Source organism: Panthera tigris, chromosome B1 (genome assembly GCF_018350195.1).
Source record: "Panthera tigris isolate Pti1 chromosome B1, P.tigris_Pti1_mat1.1, whole genome shotgun sequence".
Taxonomy (NCBI): domain Eukaryota; kingdom Metazoa; phylum Chordata; class Mammalia; order Carnivora; family Felidae; genus Panthera; species Panthera tigris.
This window is the reverse complement of record NC_056663.1, coordinates 159,436,971-159,462,665: the sequence shown is the minus strand read 5'-3', so window position 1 is coordinate 159,462,665 and position 25,695 is coordinate 159,436,971. Positions and strand designations below refer to the sequence as shown.

At 38.9% G+C, this 25,695-nt stretch overlaps 1 protein-coding gene across 4 annotated transcripts in view; it reads left to right on the top strand.

Moving 5' to 3' along the window:
* CEP135 (centrosomal protein 135) overlaps positions 1–25,695 on the top strand; it is a 237,798-nt gene that overhangs the window by 84,048 nt on the left and 128,055 nt on the right. For 2 of the 4 annotated variants that reach the window (XR_006217005.1, XR_006217004.1), the window contains one exon: positions 7,290–7,381. The gene's annotated coding sequence lies outside the window, so the exon portion shown is untranslated. Of the gene's footprint in view, positions 1–1,091; positions 1,283–7,289; positions 7,382–25,695 lie in introns of those variants that run through there. The other 2 variants (XR_006217006.1, XR_006217007.1) reach the window with 1 other exon arrangement.

Below are 25,695 nucleotides of genomic sequence, written 5' to 3'. Positions count from 1 at the left end.
AGGTCTTATTTAAAAGGAAATATTAACTTTTTCACATAGGTATTACAAATTTCCATTATATTGAGTTTTTTAAAAAAATGGTTATTTATTTTTGAGAGAGAGAGAGAGTGAGGGAGGGGCAGAGAGAGAGGGAGACAGAGAACCCCAAGCAGGCTCCACACCATCAGTGCAGAGCTCCATGTAGGACTCTATCTCATGAGCTGTGAGATCATGACCTGAGCCAAAAACAAGAGTTGGATGCTTAACCGACTGAGCCACCCAGATGCCCCCATTTTATTGAATTTTGATCAAATAATCCTGTCTGCATGGATTTTGTTTTTTGAAATTTATTGAGGTTTCGGTTTTTTGGCCTAAAACTTGGTTAGTTTTTGTGACTGTTCCCAATAGTTTTGTACAGAATGTATTTTTTTTTTTTAATTTAATGCTTATTTTATTTTTGAGAGAGAGAGAGAGAGAGAGAGAATGAGCAGGGAAGGTCAGAGAGAGAGGGAGTCACAGAATCCCAAGCAGGATCCAGGCTCTGAGCTGTTAGCACCGAGCCTGACCTGGGGCTCAAACTCAGGAACCCATGATACCATGACCTGAGCTGAAGTTGGATGCTTAACCGACTGAACCACCCAGGTGCCCCAGAATACATTATTTTCTGTTTGTCTAGGACACAATACCTGTTATCATTTGGATCAAGCTTGTTAATTCTGTATGGTTACCTGTTATCTTTTGGATCAAGCTTGTTAATTCTGTATGGTTATTGTTGTGTGATTTGTGAATTTCTAAGAAAAGTTAAAAGTCTCCCACTATAAGAGCAAATTTTTAACTTTTCCTTTTTTTTCAGTTTTGGGGTTAAATAATTCAAAAGCTCTATTGTTTGATATGTAAAGTTTCAGGACTGTTATATTTTTTTGTTGGCTTGTACCTTTTTGTAATTTTTTACTTTCTTGGCTTGTACCTTTTAGCATTTGATAACTTTTATCTTGACATCTCTTTTATCAGGTATTAATATTGCTACAGCTTTATTGAAATATAATTTATATTTATTCATACAATTCATCCATTTAAATTGTATGATTTAATGATTTTTATTATATTCACAGAATTCTGCAACCGTTACCACAATAAATTTTAGAACATTTTCATCATCCCCAAAAGAAACCTCACACTGACTAAGAGCTACTCACCATTTTCCCCCAACTTTCTTCCTCCAACCATGAAGCTACTACTGTCTCTATAGATACATTTGCCTGTCTGGACATTTGGTATAAATAGAATCATACAATATGTGGTCTTTATGTCTGGCTTCTTTTTCTTAGCATAAGATTTCCAAGGTTCACCCATACAGTGTGAACCTTGTATTTCATTTCTTTTTATTGCCAAATAGTATTCCACTGTATGGATAATAACACATTTTTGTTCAATTCATTCATCAGTTGATGGATATTTGGATTGTTTCCACTTTTTGGCCATTATAAGTAATGCTACTGTAAACATTCATGTACATGCTTTGCACTGACATGTTTTCATTTCTCTTGAGTATATACCTTGGAGTAGAATTCTGGGTCACATGATAACTTCCTATTCAACATTTTAAGGAACTGCCAATTGTTTCCTAAAGTAGCTGCACCATTTCACAACATTACTAGCAACGTATGAGTGTTCTAATTATTCTACATTCTCACCAACACATGTTCTTATCTAGCAGGTATTTCATTGTGATTTTGATTTTGTGTATCCCTGATAGTTAATGGTGTTACTCATCTTCTCCTTTGCTTACTGGCTATTTGTGTATCTATTTAGATCCTTTGCTCATTAAAATTTTTTTTTAATGTTTATTCATTTTTGAGAGACAGAGAGACAAAGTGCAAGCGGGGCAGGGGCAGAGAGAGAGGGAGACACAGCATCTGAAGCAGGCTTCAGGCTTTGAGCTGTCAGCACAGAGACTGACATGGGGCTTGAACCCACAAACCACGAGTTCACGACATGAGCTGAGGTCAGATGCTTAATCGACTGAGCCACCCAGGCACCCCAATCCTTTGCTCATTTTAAAACTGGGATGTCTGCCTTTTTAATTATTGAGTTGTATAAGTTCTTTATATGTTCTGTATACAAGTCCCTTTATCAGACATAATGATTTTCAAATATATTTTTTTCATTCTGTGGGTCATATTTTCACTCTCTCGCTGGTATCATTTCAAAGGTTTTTAATTTTGATGTAGTTTACTTTTATTTATTTTTTGTTATTGTTGCTTGTGCGTTTGGGTGTCATCTAAGAAACCATTGTCTAACTCAAGGATGTAAAGATTTACTCTTATGTTTTCATCTAAGAGTTTTATAGTTTTAGCCCTTTCCTTTAGATATATGATCCATTTTGAATTAATTTTTGTAAGTGGTGTGAGATAGTTGTTCAGCTTCATCCTTTTGCATCTGGTTATCCAGTTGTCCCACATGCTTTTTTTTTTTTTTTTTTTTTAGTATTTACCTACTATACCTTCCTGTTCCTTTACTTTTACATATCATCATAACTTTGTAATTTAGATGTTTGCTATGTGAGATTCAACAGTAATCCCCATTTCACAGATTTGATGAAGTGTTTGAAGTTTGAATGACAGACCCATGCATAGAGGCAGGAAATAGGCACAATAGATAGGATAGGTGTTCTGATTTCTCACCTCAACCCGGAAGCTATTTTCTGACTTCTGAACCATTTAAAAAATTTTAAAATGTTTATTTATTATTGAGAGACAGAGAGACACAGAGCGTGAGCAGGGGAGGGGTAGAGAGAGGGGAGACACAGAATCTGAAGTAGGCTCCAGGCTCTGAGCTGTCAGCACAGAGCTTGACAAGGAGCTTGAATTCATCAACTGTGAGATCATGACCTGAGCAGAGTCGGTTGCCCAACCAACTGAGCCACCCAGGCACCCCTCTGAGCCATTTAAATAAGTCCATCTCACTCACATTGAATTCTAAATATTCACAACAGCTCATCCCCTGGAGTGGTCAGGAAGGAATTACTAACCTTATTCCTGTTTAATGGAAACTTTCAAAATGATAGTATACTTCAGTTTTTTCATTTTGGAGGTCAAGGCTATTGGGAAGATCCAACAGGGCTCTCAAAAAGTCACAAGGACAGTTAAGATCCTCCCACACCACAATATTTCTACTACTTTAGTTTTTTCTTATCTTTTTTCTTTATTTATTATCCAAATGACTTTTATTTGCATAACTGCTTTTTGTCCCACTCAGCTCATTAGTCTCTTCACTCAGTGAAAGACTTTGTTATGGTACTTCTTTACTGAGCACTAAGAAAATTTGATGTTAATGTACATGGAAAGGGTTGATAAGCAAACATGATGGAGTATAGAATCAAGAGGCTTTGGAAGTCAATCGTCTTAACTTAGGGGTTCTTAACCTTGGTGCTATTGACATTTTGGACTAGATAAATCTTGATTGTGGGGGCTGTCCTGTGCATTGTAGGAGGCTTAGCTGCATCCCTGGCCTCTCCCCACTAGGTTCTGGCAACCAAAAATGTCTCCAGACACTGCCAATGTCTCCTAGAGGGCAAAATTACTCACAGCCAAGAATTACTGATTTAACCATATAATCTCTTTTGCACATCCTTTCCATAACCTCTAATATAGCAGTTAAGTGGTTAAATGTTTAAAAATTTCCAAATGTTCTGCATCTTTTGTATTGTATTAGGGTCTCTGAAAATCTATGTCTTAACTGACAGGCAGCTATTTCAAAAGTGGAAGAGTGGGCTAATACTTGGTTTGATGTGTCACAGTATTATTAGCCCCATATGTATGAACTATGATTTTCAAACAATGTGTTTGAAAAGTGAGGGAACCACCCTGGAATACAGTATGGAGGTTCCTCAAAAAGTTAAATATAGAACTACCTTATGACTCAGCTATTGCACTACTAGGTATTTACCCAAAGGATACAAAAATATTGATTCTGGGGCACCTGGGTGGCTCAGTCAGTTGGACATCCAACTCGAGCTCAGGTCATGATCTCACTGTCTGTGAGTTTGAGCCCCGCATCGGGCTCTGTGCCAATAGCTCAGAGTCTGGAGCCTGCTTAGATTCTGTGCCTCCCTCTCTCTCTGCCCCTTGCCCGCTCCCACACTGTCTCTCTCTCAAAAATAAATAAACATTAGAAAATTAAAAAAAAAAAACTGATTCTAAGGGGCACATGCACCCGATATTTATAGCAGTGCCATCAACAATTGCCAAATTATGGAAAGAGCCTAAATGTCCATCAACTGATGAATAAAGAAGATGTGGTAAATACATATATTACTCAGCTATCAAAAAGAGTGAAATCTTGCCATTTGCAATGACATAGATGGAGCTAGAGTGTATTATACTAAGTGAAATAAATCAGAGGAAGACAAATACCGTATGATTTCACTCATATGTAGATTTTAAGAAACAAAACAGTTGGACATAGGGGGAGGAAGAAAAAAAGGGGGAGGCAAAGTATAAAAGACTATTAACTACGGAGAACAAACTGAAGATTGCTGAATGGGAGGTGCATGGGGGATGGGCTAAATGGGTGATAGGAGGGCACTTGTCATGAGCATTGGGTGTCATAGGTAGGTGATGAATCACTTAAATTCTACTCCGGAAACCAACATTAACTATATGTTAACTAACTAGAATTTAAACAGAAACTTGAAACAAAAGAATACTGAGGGAAAAAACAGCATCTGTCAAAAGTGGTGCCATGATAGCTTCTGATTTCTGAGGCCATGAGACACAAAGTCCAACTGGCAAGTTCTATCATGAGCATAAATTCTCTAGAACTCTTTCAATATTTGAAGGCTGTATAATTTGGGTAACTTGCCCTGTAAAATTAAAAGACCGTAGACCTACATTTGGCTTATGTAAATATGAATTTTTATAGATTATGTTTTCAGGTAGTTGGCGAGACTAAATATGTCTAGAAAAAGACCTCAGTTATATGTCCAGCACAAATTTTTGGCTGAGAACTCCTAGTGCTCTTGGATCAAATTGGATTTTTTTTTTTTTTATTCCAGTTTAGTTAACAGTGTTAGTTTCAGGTGCACATTATGGTGATCCTCAAATCAGAAGAAACTTGCTGAGTCCTTTGTAAAATTCTTCATTATGTTTATTTGGAATTAAGCAGGCATCATTTGGAATATGCAAACATTGAACAACTGAGTGAAACCTATATTCACAAAAATACACAACTATATTTCATGCTGGTAATTAAAAAGTTTAGAAAAAACCAGTCGATAAAGCAACATGCAGATTTATTCTTCAAAGCTATGCACATACATTACAATCAATAGTCCTGTTTTTGGCATTGGGACATCTCAATATCAAGTACCTGATTAGGGTTACGTGTCATCTTTTGTCACAGAGGGTTTTTTTTTTTTTGCTTTGTTTCCAATTTCCTGATTTATAATGATACTAAATTATTTTTAGCATCTTTGCATGTATAGTGAAGGAAAAGATCACTAGAAAATGCTTTCCGGGTTCCACTTAAAGTTAAAGCAAAAAGTATGGAGAAGGACGCCTGGGTGGCTCAGTTAGTTAAGCATCAAAATTTGACTCAGGTCATGATCTCATTGTTCATGAGTTGGAGCCCCACATCTGGCTCTCGCTGTCAGCACAGAGCCTGCTTCAGATTCCACTTTGGCTCCTCTGTCCCCCTTCTCTCTGCTCCTCTTCTGCTCGTTCTCTCTCTCTCTCTCTTTCAAAATAAATAAACTAAAAAAAAAAAAAAAAAAGTATGGAGAAAAAGTCTGTGTTCCCAGTTACGACACAAGACGAAAAGTTAACATAGTTTCCTTAAAATACCAAATTCAAGATTTAATTTCATTATGGCTGGGGACAATAACTAAAATCAATGTCACTCTGTTCTGACGTACAGAGGCTCAGCAAAGCAATTTTGAACCTTTCTATTTCGTGTGGCATCTTTCAACTTGCCTGACTTTCAGGAGTCCCAGTGCTCTCTCTCACTGTTGGGCCTCTGCGGCGGGGGCGGGGGCGGCGGTGGGGGTAGTGGTAAACTCCCTCTGGAATCCAGGTGGCTCGCATTAGTCTCCAGCTCACCCAGTTAACCAGGGGCCAGCTTTGCCCGCGGCGGGGTGGTGACTGATGGTCCCGGGCTCTCACCCCACGCGAGCCTCCCTGTGAGCCCCCCACAGCAACCTCAGACCCCCACGCGTTCAGCGGTCCCTCGAGCCATCCCCTGCAGTGCTGGGAAGGCGTTCACCAATCCCAAACCCTTCCCTTGGCCGGCTCCCGCTGTCTGGGCACCTCCAGGGACGGGAGCTGTCCCGCGAGCGCCTTCCCCTGCGGGCGCGAGAACTCGGGTGCCGGGTGCCCGGCGGCGGCCGGCGGTCCAGGGCGAAACCGGGCGGGGCGGCGGCGCGGGTCCGAGCGCCCGAGGCGCCGGCGGAGCACGTGACCACGCCGCGCGGGGCCGGGCGCGCAGTGCCGCGCGGTGGCGGCGGCGGGGAGAGCAATGGAGGCCGCGGCCGCCTGAGGGGCGGGTGCGCTGCTGGTGCTGCTGCGGAGGCTGCCCGTGCTGCGGGGCAGCCGCTGGCTGGGTCGCGTCCGCCGCCCGCGCGGGACCGCCGGTCGCCGTCCAATCGCTCTGCCAGCCACGGAGCCAGGCGGGGACTCAGGTGAGCGCCCTGTCGGCCCGCGGCCAGAGCCAGACAATGGGGGCAGCGGGCGGGCTTCTCCCCCTGCACTCGCGACCCCCCGGGCTGCACCCCCGCGACGCCCCGGGATTCCCGACCTTGCCCTTGCCCTGGGGGCGTGGGCTCGGCGTGGCCGGCCGGTGGAATTTGGGGCGGTGTCCCCGCGTGTACGATGCGGACCCTCCCCGAGGAACCGGCGCAGGGTGTGCGCCGCTTTGGATCTCACGCGAGGGAACCTGCGGACGGGCTGCGCCCCGGGAACTTGCCGAGAGCGTGGGACCTTCTAATTCCCTCTCTCCTTCCCGCGCCGCGGCATCCTATCCTGGGGTCCCGGGGTCCCAGGGTCGGGTCCCAGCTGCGAAGGGGGCACAGCGAGACCTCGCCGTCTGCGATCTCGGACGCTGACCGTGCTCAGCCCTCTCCCCACGCCGGAGCTGCATTGCTTTGTTTAACCTCTGCCAAGCCATTTCGCACAAACTCTTGTTGCCCCAATTCTGATGAGCCACCAGTTTGATGGCTGAGGCAAGACAAAGGTTCTCCCTGTTTACCAAGGGCTGGAGCCGGGAGACTGCACAGTGCCAGTGGTGTAAAATGTGTTTTCCTTATCTTCTCCCAGGCGTTCTTGAGATGGTTTTCCTGGTCCTGTAACCGTCATTTCTTGCAGAGCTCTGTAGTGGTGAGATTGGACCTCCTAACCCTACGGATACGGTAGGTGGGGTATGGGTTTTATTCATGGTTATCAGTAAACAGAAAGGCAAACGTTTACATTTTATGTTTGTTGTTCTTAGAAAAGAGGCGTCGTAATATTGTCTGAATTCTGGATTTTCAGAGAGAATGTATATATAAAGACACATTGGCTCAGGTGGAGGGGGTGGGGGGGGGGAACCTAGTAACTAGGACCATGTGTTGTGAAATTTTAATATGGTTTTACGAATAATGGCCCAGAAACTGATCTGGTGTAGGTGAGGGAGTGTGAGTATGTTGGGGGTGGTGGTGATGAAGAGGGAGTGGTTAGAATACAAAGAATAAGGCAATTTTAGTAAATGGGTCTTAGTAAATACCGTGTAGCAAATTTCAGTTCATTAAGTTGTCAGTAAATTGGTGTTCACCTGTAAAAATTACCTATCCTAGTTGTTAAATTATGTATAAAATGGCTAACAATTATTTGGTATTGTATGTGACTTTGAAATCTGAATACAACAATTTTGAGTAATTTTAAAATGTCAACAAAGGAAACACACCTACACTATTGCTTCCTTTATTCTATGAGGAAACTGAATCCTGGTTCAATATATTCAACAGAAAATTGTAGAAGAAATTTCAAAGCCACAGTTTTTAAAGAAACATTTTGAAAAATGCATCTTCTGTAGGTGATATGTTTGCACTATAGATTACTTCAACTCTGAAATGTGAAGGAAAGAAAAATCATGCTACTAGATTGCCCCTTTCCCGTATTAAAATGTATTTTCTTCAAAAGCTTATTTTTATGGTCACTTCTGACATCGAGAAACTTTCACTCTAAAGACCGTACTTAGCACTGAATTTGGAGTCAGTAAATAGTAATACTGACTTGACATACTTAGGCAGTTGGTGCAGGAAACAAAAGCTACCACATAATTCTTTCTAAATTATCAAGCACTTATAATAACTATAAGCTATTATTATTGCTAGATGAAGAAATTATATTTTACAAAAATTAATTGAAATTAATGTGAAATTCTCCAGTGCAAGGGACGGTTTATAGTCTTTGTTTGTAGTCCACATTTCGAATTTGGCATAGAGTAGGTGTTCAGTAAATAGTTATGGAAAGAGGGGTGCCTGTGTGGCTCAGTTGGTTAAACAGCCAGCTCTTGGTTTCAGCTCAGGTCATGATCTCACAGTTCGTGGGTTCGAGCCGCAGGTTGGGCTCCACGCTGAAGATGCGGGACCTGCTTGGGATTCTCTCTCTCCCTCTCTCTGTGCCCATTCCCTGCTCGTGCTGTCTCTGTCTCTCAATAAATAAACTTAAATAGTTATGGAAAGAATGAATCAATGAAAAATAAAATACAAATGGATAAAATATGTATACAGATTGAATTAGTTCTTTTAGTTTAATGAACAGTTACTGAAGGCTTGCTATGTGTCAAAACTGTGCAGAATGTTTCCACATACAGTTTATAAAAGCCTGGTGACCTTCCTTTTTTGATCATATTTGATGTATGTTTCCATGAAGAATGAGGCCCCTTGGGTGGTATCAGTGATCATCTCAGATAACTGAGTAGCACAATAGAGTATTTCACTTGTTGTATGTACATATACTTTCTCACAGTGGCCTATGGGGAGGCAGGCCAGATATTATCATTCCCGTTTTGTAGGTGAGGAAATCCAGACACAGCGAGATTAAATGACTTGCCAACTCCTTGCCACTGAAGCAGCAATGCCAGGGACAGAAGCTGGATCTCATGCCTAGTGTTTTCACCTCTGAGTCACACTGCCTTTTTCAGGATATACTGTACTCCAGAAAATCACTATCAAATTAGGCTTCATGAAAAAATCTACTTTTTGAATAACTTTTATATTAGGAAAACCTGTTTTACAACCTAGTACTTACTGAAGGTTCTAGAGTCAGGTGACTAAATTTGAACCCTCGATTTACCAGTTAATAGCACTGCATCTTTGGCAAGTGACTTAATATCTCTAAGTCTCAGTTTCCTCATCTGTAGAATGGTGGAAGTAATAGTACCTACCTTATTGGGTTTTTGGAAGGATCGCATGAAATCATGTATGTGTTTAGCACAAGGTCTAGAACACACGAAGCATTCAGTGTCAACTAATTATTTTTATTTTCATTATTATAAAGCAGTGGATTTTAATGTTTTTTGTACAGTAAGAGGTGAATTTTATATTGCCATCTAGTATACAGACACATTACAAGTATGTTTAAAGGACCTCATGAATCAATGCTTAGACTTCTGATGTGCAATGCATTCTTATATTTTTATTCTATCTTATTTAAAGATGCTAGTTAAGAACCACTAAATGATTTCAGATTCCATTAATGGGCTAGGACCTGCAGTTTGAAAAGCACTAACATAATGGATGATCAGGTTAAATGAAAGAAAAATCTGCTAATGAATCTTTGTATTTTTCCTTTTAATAATTTACACCAGTTGGAATTTGAATATTAAATTACACTGAAAATAGATTCTTAAACATTTCTTAGTAATTGCATTTATTTATTGAGTATTTATTATGATTTAGGTACTGTGGTAAGCAGTCTATTTATATATGTTATCTAATTTAGTGCTCAGAGCAGCCTGTAATTTGGCCTTGTGTTTCCATTTGATAATTGAGATTAAGACTCAGAGAGGTTTTATTAACTTGCTCAAGGTCATAAGGTTAGTAGAGATGAAGCAAGAATTCACACTGAGTTCTGTTTGACCCCAAAGTTCTCTGCTGCCTTTCCCCTCACACTCTGTTCTGATATGTCACAATGATTTCTGTAGATACATCATTCCTTTTATGTAAATTTGAATGTCAGTATCGAGAATTTACCCCTTGTGGTACATCTTTTGTGGTTTCCTTTGAAAGGACCCATTTGAAGAAAATTTTCAACTTAGTCAAGTAAGAAAACATTGGATAGACTAGTAATTCATTTTGACTTTGTCTGCTCTTTGATGTAAATATTTGGGAATAGCTTCTCAGGTTTTTACGATAAAGTCAATTAATTGGTCAGTTTTATTGAGCACCCAAAGGTTTAATATGTCTTCAAAAGAGACATGAAATAGCTGTGTAACTATAAAAAGACTTCATTACGAATGAATGCCAGCTTTTGTTAAGGCACAGAATGAAGACTTAAGAGCTGCAAGAGTATTTTATAGTATATTGATTTGTCTCAAAATCACTGGGCAGTTAAAGTATTTATTTTGTAAAGTACTTGAAAGGAAGCACAACTAAATGCCCTATTAATTTTTTTTTTAGTTCTTTGCAAGTGCTTCTTAATTTTTAGCAGTATTTTATTTTATTTCTGGAAATTTCCTCTTTTAAAAATATTGTCAGAAAGAAAGAATGCCATAAGGGAATATGTTTTATGAGTAGTACTTAGAATTTACGAATAGATGATTTTAAATGACAATAGAAAAGCAGATTTCACTATTTCTTTCACATTTACATCTTACAGATTCAGACTCTTGTAGGGTCTGGTTTGCCTACTGCTGTTGACATGTAGGAATGTCTTTTATAAATAAGATGACTACCAGGTACTTAAAGGTATATAAAATTATGTTCCTTTTGCATTTTAGTGTCTGTGTACATGGAGCTTTAAACTTTTAACTGTATGTTTAAATAGTTTATTTGTTGAATTGATGTTAGTCTATTCAGATCTGATAATTTTAAAATCAGAGTTTGTGTAGATCATGTTGATATATTAGACAAAGAACAGCAGTTTCATGGTTTATTTATGTGGTTTGAAAATCCATACATTTCTGTTCCTCAGTCTTCATTTTCTGTTAAGATTAGATAAAAGTGAATATATTATTTTATTTATTGTTCAGTATCAGATTTCATCCTTAGGTTAGCCCTCAAGAAATGGTTTTTCCCCTAATGAAATGTGTCCGTATTTAGTAAGCTTATGTCTTATGTTTAATTTATTAAGTTATTCCTATTGTCTAACACTTGACCCTTCAGTGAATTGGTATAGTTTCTGTGAGCATCCAGAAACATTCCAGCTATTGAATGGTTGTTGTAATTCGATACTAAACTTTGTTACCATTATATTTTGCACTGTTCTATGTTTTTTTTTTTTTTTTTTTAAGTATAATTGACATACAATGTTGTTAGTTTTAGGTGTACAACATTTTGATAGTACTATTATTCTTGATGTGAAAATCCTTGGAGATAAGAAGAGCAAAATCAACTTAGATGTTTATTTTTACTAGTAGCTTTGAGGCAGATACATATGCATATATTAGATTTACATATATGTGTGATTTCCACAGATGTATGAGAAGTGCAGGATTATAGACTCTTAATCCATAAATTAAAAAAAATTCTGAAGTAACTGTGGAAATAAAACAAATGGAGAAAAATCCTTTAAGAGATGTTGAATGTCTTATAGAGACATGTTATCAGAAACATTTAAGAAGCGAAATAGCCCAACCATATGTCATAGCTTTTATATTGTAGTAAGTTTGCATGTGGAAAGGTGATTCCATTTGAAATGTGACAATATTTTCAGCCAATTTATAAATCTTCACCGGCTCTTCCAGATGTTTGTAGAATTTTTCAAAAGCCTACTATGAAGGTGAAGTGGAAATTTCGATAAACTTGCTTCTGAAACTGGTACTGTGTTAAATATTAAATGTTTAAGGAAAAGATACAGAAACAGCATCCCTGAAACACTTCAGGGAAATATTTAAATCAGAAGTAAGTACTGAGCTCGTTAGAGACAGGTTGTTAGAATTTAAGAGGAAGAAGCAGCTGCTAAGAGTTATTATTCTCAATAACAAGAAAGGAAGGACAATTTACTAAAAAGGTGTTGGGCTTTTACCAGGGAAGGTAAGAACAATCCACCCAGAAGTCCACTGGCCTCACCCCACTCACCTGGTGAGGGGTTGGCTGGCACTAAGAGGGAAAGGGGAGCAGGCAGGGAGGGGATGCAATAGAGAAATTTGGTTATTATTTAAATCTGAGATAAGCTGGATTCAATAAATAATCTGTGAAAATTCTTGTATATAGTTGTTAACCCATGGTTTCCTCACATAGGAGACATAGAAAGGAAAGGACATGCTCACTGATTTTGGAAGAGGAAACATCAGTACAACTGAACCCCCTTGATAAAGCCATGTGTGGTCTTAGGTGGGGGCCGCAGCTGATGTTCTCAGGGAAGCTCGTGACTGATCCAGCAGAGCTAGTAAGACACTGCTGCTGAACTCCAGACTACTTTAAAGGAAGCATGCAGGATTTTCTTCATTTTGCAAAGTTCTTCATAAATTTAGAGTGACTTTTTCTCTACCAGAGTATTGTGACAGACACAGCAGTGGACTTTGTTGGCACTATTTATGATGCAGCTGCCCAGGCACGTTTGTGAGGGGTTAACTATTTTCTAGAGATAATGAGGTCAGGGTCACAGGTTCAGTTCCTGGGAAGGCCAGTTAGCTTTGCTTTGTTCTCTGATCTCATATTGTAGTCTTAACCCAGACTGGCCATCTGGCGAAGGCAGATCATTGATCACAAAGGGACTAATAAGCAAGGCAGTGTGAGAGGAGCAGCATGACTCTTTCTAGAACAGTGGATGTTGAGTAATTAGAGAAATAATTCCAAAAGCATGTGCAAATTGTGTTTCATAGCATTATCTTAATATGTGGAAGATAACATGGTTGTCAATTATTTTTCTTTTGTTGTTTCTGTTGAAGTCTCATTTTAACAGTTGTTTTTTCATAGTTAGGATTTTCTAGAAGTCTCATTCATTAAGCAGTTGTATGCTGTCCTGAATGTGCTTAATCTCTCTGTAGGTTTGTAGGATGGTGGCTATGGTAACGTGAACAGGTTAAGTCTGCAAGTAGTAGATCACAGCACCTACTCAGTTATTTACAGATCCAACTTCACTGAATTTAAAAACTTAGAGTTTTTCTAAGTCTACTTTGATGTATACATCTCTTCTCCCCTTTGTTAAAATTACCTCCAGTATTGAGAGGAATTCAAAGATCATCTAGATTTGTGCTGTCTCATATGGTGCCACTGGTCCCATGTGGCTGTTGAGCCTTTGAAATGTGGCTTGTCCAAATTGAGATGTGGGGTAGGTTTCAAATACTTGGTATGAAAAATGAATGTAAAATACATCATTAATACTTTCAAAATGTTGATTATATGTTGAAGGAAAGTTTTAGCTATGTTAGATTGAATAAAACATTATTAAAATTAATTCTACCTGTTTCTTTTTGCTTTTTTAAATGTGCCTACTAGAAAATTAAAAAGTATATATCCAGTTCACATTTGTGGCTTGCATTCTACTGCTCAGCACTGTTCTAGACCAGCCCCTCATTTTACAGATGAGAAGGCTAAGGTTCAGAGGTTAAGTAACTGAGCTGAGTTCTTTCCGTTGTCTGTAATCTCTTCTTGCTAATAGGTTAGGTGCTCTGGAAGATGGAGCTCTTTGAACTGTTAGAGGACCATTTAGTGCTTGCAATTATCATTAAGTTGCAAGATCTGTTCTTGAGTCATTATATATCAGGTGTTAATACCAATTTGTGTGTGATTGTATGCATGCGCATACATACATAGGAGGGAGAGTTTGTTTTGCTTATAATGTTGATTTTTAGACTCAGTTTTAGCTTCCTCTATAGGTCAGAGGCCTTATAGCTTTATTTACTTCTGAGAAAAACACATTAAGATATTAGACATTAACCATTGTAACTCAAATAAATAAGATGCTCATTAAAAAGGCCTTTTAAAATGTACTTATTACAAAAATTTCAGATAGTGTTGAATAAACCTTGATGGGCAAAGCAGCAAGATTTTCAGGCTGTATACTTTTTGGGAGGAAAAGAGCTAAAATGAAGAGAGAGTGCTTACTTAGCCTGTGTTTTGAAGAAATAGCTATGAGGTGTTAGTTTTTCTCTTCTAACCCTGAAAGCTCCTGATGTTCCAGTTGAGGAAGAAGTAGCCAGAGTTGGCTGGTACAAAGCCATGGCCCCAGAATGTGGGTTTCTTGTCAGTTTTGTGAACATATTCGTCTTTTTTTTTTTTTTTTTCAACGAGTGCTGAAAACAGCACTCATTTATTATCTCAGAGTTCTGTAAGTTAGATGTCTGAGCAGGCTCAATTGGATTCGCTGCTTAGCACCTCACAAAGCCAAAAATGATGATATTAGCCACTTTGGGCTCTTAGATGGAGAGTCTAGGGAATAGTATACTTCCAAGCTCATTCACATGTCTGGTAGAATCTAGTTCTACTGGTTGTGGTACTGAGGTTCCTGTTTCTTTGTTGGCTGTCATTCAGGGCCTTTCTCAGCTTCTAGAGAGTCTTCATCATGTGCCTTCCCCACACCCACCCATCTTCAAGTCACCAATGGTGTGTTGAATCCTTATCATGCTTTGAATCTTCCTGACTTCCTCTTTTTTTTAAATTTAATTTAATTTCTTTTAAAATTTACATCCAAATTAGCATATAGTGCAATAATGATTTCAGGAGTAGATTCCTTAGTGCCCCTTACCCATTTAGACCACCCCCGCTCCCACAACCCCTCCAATAACCCTCAGTTTGTTCTCCATATTTATGAGTCTCTTCTGTTTTGTCCCCCTCCCTGTTTTTATATGATTTTTGTTTCCTTCCCTTATGTTCATCTGTTTTGTCTCTTCAAGTCCTCGTAGGAGTGCAGTCATGATTTTTGTTCTTTCTCTGACTGACTAATTTCACTTAGCATAATACCCATCATTTCCATCCACGTAGTTGCAAATGGCAAGATTTCACTCTTTTTGATTGCCGAGTAATACTCCATTGTATATATATACCACATCTTCTTTATCCATTCATCCATCGATGGACATTTGGGCTCTTTCCATACTTTGGCTATTGTTGATAGTGCTGCTATAAACATGGGGGTCCATGTGTCCCTTTGAAACAACACACCTATATCCTGTGGATAAATGCCTAGTGGTGCAATTGCTGGGTCATAGGGTAGTTCTATTTTTAGTTTTTTGAGGAACCTCCATACTGTTTTCCAGAGTGGCTGCACCAGCTTGCATTGCTACCAACAATGCAAAAGAGATCCTCTTTCTCCGCATCCTCGCCAACATCTGTTGTTGCCTGAGTTGTTAATGTTAGCCATTCTGACATGTGTGAGGTGAGCCATCATTGTGGTTTTGATTTGTATTTCTCTGATGATGAGTGATGTTGAGCATTTTTTCATGTGTCGGTTGGTTATTTGAATGTCTTCTTTGGAGAAGTGTCTATTCCTGTCTTTTGCCCATTTCCTCACTGGATTATTTGTTTTTTGGGTGTTGAGTTTGATCAGTTCTTTGTAGATTTTTGATACTAACCCTTTATCTGATATGTCATTTGCAAATATCTTCTCCCATTCTGTCGGTTGCCTTTTAGTTTTGTTGATTGTTTCCTTTGCTGTGCAGAAGCTTTTTATTTTGATGAGGTCCCAGTAGTTCATTTTTGCTTTTGTTTCCCTTGCCTCCAGACACGTGTTGAGTAAGAAATTGCTGCGGGCAAGATCAAAGAGTTTTTTGCCTGCTTTCTCCTCAAGGATTTTGATGGCTTCCTGTCTTACATTGAGGTCTTTCATCCATTTTGAGTTTATTTTTGTGTATGGTATAAGAAAGTGGTCCAGGTTCATTCTTCTGCATGTCGCTGTCCAGTTTTCCCAGCACCACTTGCTGAAGAGACTGTCTTTATTCCATTGGATATTCTTTCCTGCTTTGTCAAAGATTAGTTGGCTATACATTTGTGGGTCCATTTCTGGGTTCTCTATTCTGTTCCATTGATTTGAGTGTCTGTTCTTGTGCCAGTACCATACTGTCTTGATGATTACAGTTTTGTAGTATAGCTTGAAGTCTGGGATTGTGATGCCTCCTGCTTTGGTTTTCTTTTTCAAGATTGCTTTGGCTATTTGGGGTCTTTTCTGGTTCCATACAAATTTTAGGATTATTTGTTCTAGATCTCTGAAGAATGCTGGTGTTATGTTGATAGGGGTTGTGTTGAATATGTAGATTGCTTTGGGTAGTATTGGCATTTTAACAATATTTGTTCTTCCTACCCAGGAGCATGGAATCTTTTTCCATTTTTTTTGTGTCTTCTTCAATTTCTTTCATAAGCTTTCTATAGTTTTCAGTGTATAGATTTTTCACCTCTTTGGTTAGATTTATTCCTAGGTATTTTATGTTTTTTTTTTTTGTGCAACTGTAAATGGATTTGATTCCTTGATTTCTCTTTCTGTTGATTCATTGTTGGTGTATAGGAATGCAACCAATTTCTGTGTGTTGATTTTATATCCTGCAACTTTGCTGAATTCATGAATCAATTCTAGCAGTTTTCTGGTGGAATCTTTTGGGTTTTCCGTATGGAGTATCATGTCATCTGCGAAGAGTGAAAGTTTGACCTCCTCCTGGCCGATTTGGATGCCTTTTATTTCTTTGTGTTGTCTGATTGCAGAGGCTAAGACTTCCAATACTATGTTGAATAACAGTGGCGAGAGTGGACATCCCTGTCTTGTTCCTGACTTTAGCGGGAAAGCTCTCAGTTTTTCCCCATTGAGGATGATATTAGCGTTGGGTCATTCATATATGACTTTTATGATCTTGAGGTATGCTCCTTCTATTCCTACTTTCTTGAGGGCTTTTATCAAGAAAGGATGCTGTATTTTGTCAAATGCTTTCTCTGCATCTCATCTATTGAGAGAATCATATGGTTCTTGTCCTTTTATTGATGTGATGAATCAAACATACTGGTCTTTAATTGGCAACGATAAAAAAGAAGAAAACCTCAGGACCAAATTTGTTGTCTTTTTATTTCTAGTTAAGATTTTTGTTTCTTGATCAGCATGGGCAGCTCAAATTAACATCCTAAAGATGTTCACTTTATGCACCTTCATGTCTGGTCTTTCTTTTTGGCCCACACAGTTCTAAGTCACTATCAGTTTGTTATCAGTGACCTAATGACAACTAGTGAACAATAACTGTCAGGGAACCCCTGACATTTCAATTAATCTCATCATCCATACTAGCTAGTAGGGGTGGTGTGGAGGTTGAAAGAAGATACAGGTTTACTTCCAGAGTGTTGGCTTATAAAAATATTTCCCAATTACCATCTTTCTATGCATTTTGTCTGTTAAAAAAAAAACCAGTTGATCCTAGATATAAAGAAACAAAACAAGATCCCAATCTGTTAATGGTTACCTTTGAGTAGGCCAAAATAAGTAACAGTGCCTTCTGGTATGAAGTTTAATGAAAAATTCATTGACCTTAAAAAATAAAACTGCCATTTATTTTACCAACAAAGGATGTGTTTATTTGGCAATAGCAGAGAATTGTAGTCTGGGACATGGAAGCTATGGCAGTACCATGGGCAAGACTGGAGAACAAAGCAGAGGACTGCTCTTTTATAGAGGAAAGGGAGGTGTTGGGAGGGACAATTATGAAGTAAAAGTCCACTGGAGTAAACTGGGAGTTGGAAGTATAGTGGCTTCTCATTGGCTGAATTGTGACTACCCGTCTGTGGCTGGGCTGTTGGGGAGGGGGAGGAGGAAACATTCCTTCCTCCAGCTGGGATGGTAAGGTAGTATCCACCTGCATGCAATGTGCCACTTCCCTTTGGGTCTGAAATTGACCTGAGTGCTGGGTATGAAAAGTACCCACCCCCCTCCCGTCCCTCTACTTCATTCTAAATGAAGTATCCTATCATTAATTTTTACAAGCACCATGACCACCCACATCCCATCCAGCCTGAGTCATTGGAAACCCAGTTTATCTTTAGTCAGCAGACATGCCTTGAATACACACCCTGGGCTGGGCACCATGGGTAAAGCATGAAAAGAACAAAGGTTGGGGGAGTGCAGATTACTTGAATGCAAAAGTATTAATAACTTTGTTGCAGAGTTAACTTAAGAAAAGAAGGTAGCATTTTTTACATTATTGCAGAACAATGTAATATAATTTGTGTTCTACATTTCACTAGCTGATTTCATGTGCTGTCATTTTTTAAAGTTTGTTTGTTTGCTTATTTATTTATTTATTGATAGAGTACAGCGCACATGTGTGCATGAGCAGGGGAGGGGCAGAAAGAAGAGGAGAGAATTCCAAGCAAGCTTTTGCACTGCCAGTGTGAGCCCGATACGGGGCTCGAACTCACAAACCATGAGATTATGACCTGAGCTAAAACCAAGAGTCAGACACCCAACTGACTGAGACACCCAGGCACTCCCATGTGCTGTCTTGTTTAATGTCACCTCCCTTTTTTAACCGTAGCTAACTTTTGTCCTTTGTAGTTGGGGCAGCCAGTTGGGATGCTGGGAGGGTGTTGTTACATTGGGAGTCATACTGAGCATAGAAGGGTAGCACACCTCCCCTGTATTCCTTCCTTTTCCCCTTGATCAGCTGTTTATATCAGGCACTATGGAGTTGCTAGTAAATATAAAAATGAAGAACTCGCTGGGTGCCTGGATGGCTTAGTTGGTTACACGTACTTAACCTTAGCCTGCTTGGGATCTCTCTCTCTCCTTCTCTCTCTGCCCCTCCCCTGCTCATACTCTCTCTCAAAATAAATAAAATTAAAAAAATATTTAAAAAAATGAAGAACTCACAGTCTAGTAAAGAAGAAAGACAAGGCAGAATGTAAAGTGTGCTCCGAAAGGTCAAAATGTCATGGGAACTGAGAAGAAGAAGTGAATATTCTGGTGACGAAGGATAGAGTAAAGAAAGATAAGGAGGAAGCTTACAGAGGAAGTGATAATTGAGCTGGGTCCTGAAGGGTGGGGAGAATTTGGATAGATGGGGAGGAGATGGAAAGGTAAGCATGGAAGCCATGGTATACTGAGGTAGCAGGAACATATGGCGTGAAAAGGAGTGGCAGAAATAGCACTAGAAAAGTGGGTCAGGCGAAATTTGGAGAGATTTGAAAAAGGTAAGGAGTGCTGACTTTTTTTTTTTTTTTTTTTTTGTAAGGCAGGGGAGAGCCATCAAAAGCAGAGTGGCATAATTGCATTGACATTGGAAGGATGACTGGGATTTGAGAGGCCTGGTTCTAAGTGTGGCTTTCCCTCTAGTTAGCCTAATGACCTTGCACAAGTCATTTTACTCCTCTGGGCCTCAAATTATCTCATGTATAAAATAAAAGGGCATTGGGCAAGAATTATTCAGTCAGTCAGTAAACAGATACAGTAGTTACTAAAGGCTTGGTCTGTGCCAAGTGCTGTTGTTGATGCTGTGGGATATAAGAGCAAACACACAGGGCCTCTTGCTATGGAGGTGATATTCTGGTGGGAGAGGGATAGTAACTAGTAAACATGTAACTATATCATGTAATGTCAGGTTGTAATAAGTGCTTTAACAAAAGTAAAGCTGAGTGAGCGGAGTGAAACAGTGGTCCTGTTTCTGGATAGAGTAGTCCAGAGAACTCTGAATGAAGTGGAAGAGCTGTCAGAATATTTGGAATCTCTTCCAGCTTTCAGATCATCGGTATAATTAAGTGAAAAGCTGTGGGAGTTCAATCTCTTCAACATTGATTAAAATCAGTTTTTAGATGCTGTTCTTACAGTTTTGATTAGTTCCACTGATACGGTTATTGATGGACAGAATCTTTTTAGCACTCCATCTTTTAAATAGCTTGACTAAGTACAGCATAATCTCATTTTTAGAAAACAATTTCTTTGGCCTGAAAAAAGGCCACTTGTGTTGGTAATTTGGATGCTGCCTCTCTCCCTCAGCACATTATCCATCTTAAACCTATGGCTAATGGAAAGGGAAGATGCTAACATTTAACCAACTGGATTTAAGGTGGTTGTTCAATATATCGAATAGCTCTTCTGAGTTATTTTAATATAAATTAAAATTAAGTGGGAGCTCTGGGACAGCCCTGTTTTAATTAGAGCTGGAATGCATCTTAGGAGACCATTTCTGCCAGTTATAATCATAACGGTGACATTATGATTTTTTTTTTTTAAAGAATCATTAGTAAGTTAGGTCTATCCTGATTTCTTAAAGTTTGGTTTACAGATGATCCTTGTCAAATCAAGCGAAAGGCTAAAGAATGCAAACATTTTTCTTTGGCCATAACCTTTTTCTTGGAGATGTGAAATAGTTGAGCAGTAATCAGCAGAAGAACATGGATGAAACTGGCTTGTTCTTTCTATGAGATATTAGGTTGGGAAATCTGAACTTAACTACCTATTGAGGACCATGAGAGTTTTAAACTGATTTCCCACAAAGTGTGTCTGCAGCGTTGGGAAGCTAGAGTGGTAGGCTGTACATTTAGAGATGGTGTAAGATGTGATCCTTGACCTTTGCTGGCATGGAATCCAGGCTATGTTTCTTTGTTTCCTTGCCTAGTAGTTCACAGCCAGTGAAACTGGCTCTGCCTGAATTATTTAACTCATCTTACCCTTTAAGATAGTTACAAGGAGTTGTCCTAGAACTGAGGGACTTAAAATTTGGGGCTTGCACATGTATTTTTGTTCTTTCTTCATTTTCCCTTTTACTCAAGATAGAAGTACCTTCTGGGGTTTTGGTTTTGCCTGCTGGTTGTTTATAATCCCTGCTATAGATTACCTCATTCTGCCAGTCTCCGTTGTAATATGATTTATCCTTTTAAAACGAAATTCTCATTAAAATTCCCTCATGCATCTGTCTTCCTCAAAATGTTTAGTTATTTGCTGTAAAACCTGAGAAAGAAGGAAAGACCTAAAAAAGAAAGGAAAGAAGGAAGGAAGGAAGGGGAAGAGGGAGAGAGAAAGGGGAATTCTGTTTGGACACTGTACTAACCAGGTCATGCTAGTATTTGATTATTATATTTGAATTTTCAGTATTCTTGGTTTTTCCCTCAAATGGTTAAAAATATATTTATTTTATTATTTTTTTATTTATGAATGTTTATTTTTGAGAGAGAGAGAGAGCACAAGAGAGGAAGGGGCATAGAGAGAGGGGAACAGGATCTGCAGTGGGCTCTGTGCTAACAGCAGAGAGCCTGATGTGGGGCTCTTACAAACTGTGAGATCATGACCTGAGCCGAAGTTAGATGCTTAACTGACTGAGCCACCGAGGTGCCACTGTTTTACTTTTTTTAATGTTTATTTATTTTGAGAGAGAGAGAGTGAGCATGTGTGCACATGGGAGTAGGGAGGGACAGAGAGAGAAAGAGAGAGAGAGAATCTCAAGCAGCTTGGAGCCCAACTTGAGGCTTGAACTCACAACCATGAGATCATGACCCTGAGTTGAAATCAAGAGTCGGATGCTTAATTCACTGAGCCACTGGTGCTCCTAAAAGTATTTTTATTATGGCAAAATATATATAACATAATTTTTCCATTTTAACCATTTGAAGTGTATAGTTCATTAGTATTAAGTACACTGAGAATGTCACACAACCATCTCCACTGTTCATTTCCAGAACTTTTTCATCATCCCAAACAGAAACTCTTGACCTGTTAAACAGTAACTCCTCATTCCCCCCATCCCCTGGTAACCTCTACTTTACTTTCTGTCTCTATGAAATTTGCCTGTCATAGGTTCTGCATATAAATGGAATCACATAATATTTGTCCTTTTGTGGCTGATTTACTTCACTTAGTGTAATATTTTAAAGATTCATCCATGTTGTAGCATATATTAGACCTTATTCCTTTTTTTGGCAGAATAAAATTGTATGTATATAACATCTTAAAAAAATTTATTCATCTATTGATGGACATTTGGGTTGTCTGCCTTTTGGCAATTGTGAATAATACTGCCATGAACTTTGTTGAATAAGTATCTTTTTGAGTTGCTGCTTTCTATTCTTTTGCATATATACCTGCCAGTAAAATTGCTGGAATCATATGGTAATTTTATGTTTAACTTTTTGAGGTCCTGCCATATATCATTTTCTGCAGTGACCATACCATTTTTGGGGGGGTTTTCTTTTTTTTTAATTTTTAATTTTGTTTTTTATTTTTTAAAATTTACATCCAAGTTAGTTAGCATATAGTGCAATAATGATTTCAGGAGTAGATTTCTTAGTGCCCCTTACCCATTTAGACCATCCCCCCTCCCACAACCCCTCCAATAATCCTCAGTTTGTTCTCCATATTTATGAGTCTCTTCTGTTTTGTCCCCCTCCCTGTTTTTATATGATTTTTGTTTCCCTTCCCTTATGTTCATCTGTTTTGTCTCTTAAAGTTCTCATATGAGTAAAGTCATATGATTTTTGTCTTTCTCTAATTTTGTTTAGCATAATATCTTCCATTTCCATCCACGTAGTTGCAAATGGCAAGATTTCATTCTTTTTGATTGCTGAGTAGTACTGCATTATATATATACACCACATCTTCTTTTTTTTTATTAAAAAAAATTTTTTTTAACGTTTATTTATTTTTGAGACAGAGAGAGACAGAGCATGAACAGGGGAGGGGCAGAGAGAGAGGGACACACAGAATCTGAAACAGGCTCCAGGCTCTGAGCTGTCAGCACAGAGCCCGACGCGGGGCTCGAACCCACAGACCGCGAGATCGTGACCTGAGCCGAAGTCGGCCGCTTAACCGACTGAGCCACCCAGGCGCCCCTATACACCACATCTTCTTTATCCATTCATCCATCGATGGACATTTGGGCTCTTTCCATACTTTGGCTATTGTTGATAGTGCTGCTATAAACATGGGGGTGCATGTGTCTCTTTGAAACAGCACACCTGTATCCCGTGGATAAATACCTAGTAGTGCCATTGCTGGGTCATAGGGTACTTCTACTTTTAGTTTTTTGAGAAACCTCCATACTGTTTTCCAGAGTGGCTGCACCAGCTTGCATTCCCACATACCATTTTTAAAAAATGTTTATTTATTTATTTATTTTGAGAGAGAGAGAAGGAGAGGGCAGAGAGAGAGGATGGAGAGAATCCCAGGAAGTCTCTGTGTTGTCAGTGCAAGCCTGAAGGGGAGCTCAATCCCACAAACTGCTAGATCATGACCTGAGCCGAAATCAAGACTCAGTTGCTAAACTGACTGAGCCACCCAGATGTCCCTGACCATACCATTTTAAAATTTCACCAGCAGTGCACAAGCGTTCTGATTTCTCCACATCCGCACTGGTTATTACTTGTTACAATAGGTAATACAAGTTTCTCCTCCTGCCTGAAAGTAGAGCATTCCTAGGAAACCCTTTGTAAGCTGAAATGGCAGAAAGTGAAGAAACAATTACAATTAATTTACATGAAAAATATTTTGAGCATCCCCAGACCCCAAAAATAACCTCTTAGGCTTTACTGATCATGGATTTATGACATCTCTTGCTAATGGATGCACAAAATAAGTCACAATAAAGCACAGGTGTTCACAGACACAGTTCAGAGCTATGGAGGCTTGATGCTGAGATGCTGAGTGTATTTCCTGGGGAAGGAGCTTGGCAGGGCCACTCTCACTGTTCAGAATGGGTGCTGCCTCTATAATCGCTCGCTGTAAAACAAATGCTGAATGCTGTTTATACTTTTTGCCTTTTTTTTTTTTTTTGTAAAATCAAAAATCCTCTTCAGATTTCTTTAAGTTAGTGAAACTAAGTATTAATGTGGGTCTTTTGTAAAAGTGAAGTGGCACATAAACTTTTGAAAAGCAGGGGAGTATCACTCAATGTATGTACCACATTATGCTTATCCATTCATCTGTGGGTCGATGCTTGGGTTGCTTCCATATCCTAGCTATTGTATATAATGCTACTGTGAACATGGGTGTACAAATATCTCTTCGAGATCCTGCTTTCAGTTCTTGTGGGTGTAGACCTAGAAGTGGAATTGCTGGATCATGTGGTAATTCCACTTTTAATTTTTTGAGGAGCCGCCATACTGTTTTCTGCAGTGGCTCTACCATTTTACATCTCTGCCAACAGTGCACAGTGGTTCCAATTTCTCCACATCCTTGCCAACACTTTTTTTTTTTGCTGAGAGAGAGAGCGAGAGCGAGAAAGCATGAGTCTGGGAGGGGCAGAGAGAGGGAGAGAGAGAGAATTCCAAGCAGGCTCCGTGTAGACAGTGCAGAGCCGACATGGGTCTCAAACCCACAAACCGTGAGATTACGACCTGAGCCGAAATCAAAAGTCAGATGCTTAACCGACTGAGCCACCCAGGTGCCCCTGTTCTTTTTTTTTTGTTTGTTTTTCGTTTGTTTGTTTTTTGATAATAACCATCCTGAGTGTGAGGTGATGTCTAATTGTCATTTTGATTGATTTTCACTTCTCTAATGATTAGTGATGTTGAGCATCTTTTTGTGTGCTCATTGGCCATTTCTATATCTTTTTTGAAGAAGAGTCCTTTGTCTGCTTTTTATATGGGTTGTTTGCCTTTTTGTTGTTAAATTTTAGAAGTTCTCTATGTATTCTATGTATTAATCCCTTATCCATTATATGATTTGCAATTTTTTTTCTATTCTGTGGGTTGCCTTTTTATTCTATGGATAGTATCTTTCAATGTATAGAATTTAAAAATTTTTGCAAAGTCCAATTTATCTATTTTGTCTTTTGTTATCTGTGCCTTTGGTGTTGAAGTTGTTGCCAAATCCAACGTGTTGAAGCTTTTGTCCCATGTTTTCTTTAAGAGTTTTATTGTTTTAGTTCTTACTTTTTGGTCCTTGATCCATTTTGAGTTAATTTTTGTATATGGTGTTAGGTAATGACCTAGTTTCCTTCTTTTGCATGTGAATGTTAAGTTTTCCTAGCACCATTTGTTGAGACTTTTTTTTCCCACATTGACTGGTCTTAGCACCCTTGTCAGAATCATTTGACCATATATGTAGGGGTCTATTTCTGGGCTTTCTACTTTATTGTATTGGTTTGTAGGTCTCTCTTTACGCCAGTGCTACACTGTTTTGATTACTATAGCTTTGTAGTAAGTTTAGAAATTAGGAAGTGTGTGTCCTCCAGTTTTGTTCTTCTTTTTCAAGATTGTTTTGATTATTATCAGCCCCAGAGATTCCATGTGAATTTTAGGATGAGTTTTTCTATTTCTGTCTAAAAACACCTTCAGGATTTTAATGGGGATTACATTGAATCTGTAGATTACTTTGGGTAGTACTGACGTTTTAACAATATCAAGTCTTCCAACTCATGAACATGTGACGTGTTTCCATTTGTTTATGTCTTCCTTAATTTCTTTAAGTAATGTTTTGTCGTTACTTATTTATTTATTTAAAGTAAAATCTATGCCCATCGTGGGGCTTGAACTCATAACTGTGAGATCAAGTCACATGCTGTAATGACTGAACCAGCCAGGTGCGCTTGTTCTGTAGTTTTAACTGTATAAGTCTTTTACCTCTTTGGTTAAGTTAATTCCTAAGTATTTTATTCTTTCTGGTGCTATTGTAAATGGAT